The following is a 3,568-nucleotide window of genomic DNA, read 5'->3' on the forward strand; positions in this document are numbered from 1 at the left end:
AACAGCTGAGTGTCTTGATCCAGAAAATAATGACTTTCTGGATTCTCCTGCAAATTCCCCAGCTATAAACCCCCCGAACCTCCAAACATACCTTAGGGGCTGGTTTTCTAGCACTATATCTGACAATATTGTGATGCTATTCATAATGTTTCAATATTCTGGTGCTATCTGACAGTGTTCCACTGCTATTCATAAAGTTACCAGTGACTAAATATTCGGAAGTAGTCCTTCTCTTCTTTTTAGTCTGTCTTAGTTTGGAACCTCAGCTGAACCCTGTGCACCATGGGTAACCCTACTAGCATTCCAAATACCAGTGGTGTAACTTCACAACAACATGCAAGGCACAACAGTAAGACAAACGGACAGACAAGTGGTGAAAGTACAGACTACGAACTGCAATATGCCACAATCCAAAAACAACCCTCAAACCAACCAAAGGCGTTGAAGTTGTTTGCAACTCATGGTGACCCCTAACGGGCAGAAGAGAACTGGTTTTTATAGGATATTCAAGGTTGTAGCAGATCACTAGAACTTTCCTCTAAGCCCCCTCTCCATGGGTTCTAGCCACCAACCTTTCAGTTAGCTGCTGAGCACTTAACTGTTTGTGCCATACAGGCACCGTGTATTATGCAGAAGGTACCTAGGAAAGGCTAACCTTGGGAACCCAGACCTGTCAGCAATTCTTTATGAAATGGAATCCCCAGCAATTAGACTCTGAATGTGAAATTGTATTAGGATCTCCTGGTGCACTTAAAATCTAATAAGGAAGAAGTCAGTAAGGTTTACTGTTGTTCTCAACCTCTTAAATAGTTAGTTCCCTGCTGATTCTGAATGTAAACATAGCAGTTAATTCCCTCCTTTAGGAGATCTGCTTGTGTGTACTCAAATTATTATTATCTGTGGTCAGTCATGTAAGACTGACATGAGAAATGGTTGTCAGTATGTCCCCTTACCTTTCCTGGTTTCAATAAACAGATCTGGCTCTGGACAGACTTTTCAGAGTGACACTCACCCAGACATGAATGTTTTTTCATTAAGATATATAGCTACACAAAAATATTTGTATAATTAATATATCTTGTTCAGCTTTAAAATCTAGGACAGGTTTTCAACTAATCACTTTTCCTTCCCCTCAAAAATGAGTAGAATAGTGCAGAAAATGACTAAGGTTGGTAGAATATACCTGGCTGGTACAATGGTTAATGCACTTGGCTGCTAACTGAATGACTAGAGGTTCAAGTCCATCCACTGTTGCCTTGGAAGAGAGCCTTAGTAATGTACTTCCAAAATAATGAGTCATTAAAAACTTTGTGGAGCACAGTTCTACACTGACACACATGGGGTTTACATGAGTAAGAATTGACTTGATGATAAATCTTTCTTGGTTAACAACTCATGTTAGAAAAGACTTTATGGTTATTTATAAAACAGATTGATATTATATACAGATTCTGTGGACTAGAAAATGGAAATATGTCTGTGGGAACCTTCTCTCGTATCCCCCATAGTCGAAAAAACAGCAGATCCCTCCTGTAAGCCCTTTCACTACATGATGTAATATTTCCATTTTCTCAGGATGGATGGCCTGCAATTACACCCTATTGGCTTATGTTTAGCTTCTTCATTCACCAAGAGGATGACCAGATTTGAGCAGAGGGTTGTTCATTGGAAAAGGACCAAAGCCCCTCTTCTTAATATGGTCCCTTTAATGATTTTTTTAAGGATTCAACCTTTCCTAATAGTTTACACTTAAATACACAAGTAGGTAGAGTTGATGAAAGGGAAATTGAAACATGAGGTAACTAAAGGTTCTTGATTTAAGGGGTTAATCCCTTTCTCTTGTTACATTGTGGAATCTGAAAACACCTGTGATGATTAAAGTTGTGTGTCAACTTGACTGGATCTCGGTTCTCAGTGGTTTAGCAGTTAGGATGTGCTTATCCCCCATGGGGAGATCCGACAATAATGTGATCATCTCCAATGATGAGATCCATATAAGCAGCCAAAAAATCAAAAGGGCATTTCTTCAGGGTGTGGTCTGCTTCCAATATATATAGACACTCGGGCAGAGCTCGCTTGCTTTTTTCTGGGTCTGGATCCTGCATCTGACTCATCATCTGACCCATCAAAGACCTCTGGTTCTTTGGACTTGAGCCAATGGCCTGCCATATTGCCTATGGATCCTGGGATTCATCAGCAATCTGCCATCGTAACCGAGTTGACCCTGGATTCATTCACCTCCAAAGTCAGAAGACTGTCATCTGACCAACTGATCTTGCATTCATCAGCCCTTGTAAGAACATGAGTCAGGAGAAACCTTCAGTCAACAACTGACCTATGGTCTAGGAACTTACCAGCCTGTAGATAAATCTCTCCATATATATATATATATATGTCTAAAATGACACCTTTGGAAACTTTTTAATACTTCCCAAGAAGAGTCACCTCCACATTTCCCTTCTCCTAGGTTCTCCCATCCCATTGAACAAGATGGAAAAAGAGATATCTCCCTTAGGCCCTGTTGTTGTTGTTGTTAAGTGTCATCGAATCTGTTATAATTCATAGCGACCCTGTATAGGATTTCTGAGGAGCAGCTGGTGGGTTTCAACTGCTGACCTTGCAGTTCAAACCAACCTTTCAGTCCAGAGCATTATCCTATAGTGCCACACCAGGACTTCTGTAAGGCCATAGAAGGGTTGTCTTATATTATCTAAGAGTATCATATAAGATGATAAAATGCTATACAAGTAATATGATATGATATGATATGATATATGATATATGATATATGATATGTATGATATGATATATGATATGATGTGATGTGATGTGATATATGATATGATATGATATGATATGATATGATATATGATATGCTGTTGTTGTCAAATGCTATCGAGCCAGTTCTAACTCATAACGAAGCACTGTCCAGTCCTGCACCACCCTCACAATTGCTGCTACAGGTGAGCCTATTGTTGCTGCTAGCAGGCCAGTCCATCTTGTTGGAGGTCTCCCTCTCTTCTGCTGTCCCTCTACTTTACCAAGTATGATGTCTTTCTCTAGGGACTGGTCACTCCTGATAATTTATCAAAAGTATGAGAGACGAAGTCCAGTCATCTTACCTTCCAAGGATCATCCTGAGTTCTACTTTTTCCAATGCAGATTTGTTTGTCCTTCTGGCAGTCCATGGTACCTTTAATATTCTTCTCCAACACCGTAACTCAAATGCATCAATTCTTCTATAGCTTTCCTTATTCATTGTCCAACTTTCACACCTATATGAGGTTATTGAAAATATCAGTCTTAGGTCAGGCACATTTTAGTCCTCAAACTGACATATTTACTTCTAAACACTTTAAAGGGTCTTGTGTTTTGCCTAATGCAATACATTGTTTGATTTCATGACTGCTGCTTCCATGAGTGTTGATGGTGAATCCAAGCAAAATGAAGTCTGAAAATTTCAATATTTTCTCCATTTTTCATGAAGTTATTTATTGGGCCAGTGGTGAGGATATATGTTTTCTTTACATTTAGTATAGGCCACACTAAAGGCTGTGATCTTTAATCT

This window comes from Chrysochloris asiatica, unplaced genomic scaffold (genome assembly GCF_000296735.1).
Source record: "Chrysochloris asiatica unplaced genomic scaffold, ChrAsi1.0 scaffold00182, whole genome shotgun sequence".
Taxonomy (NCBI): domain Eukaryota; kingdom Metazoa; phylum Chordata; class Mammalia; order Afrosoricida; family Chrysochloridae; genus Chrysochloris; species Chrysochloris asiatica.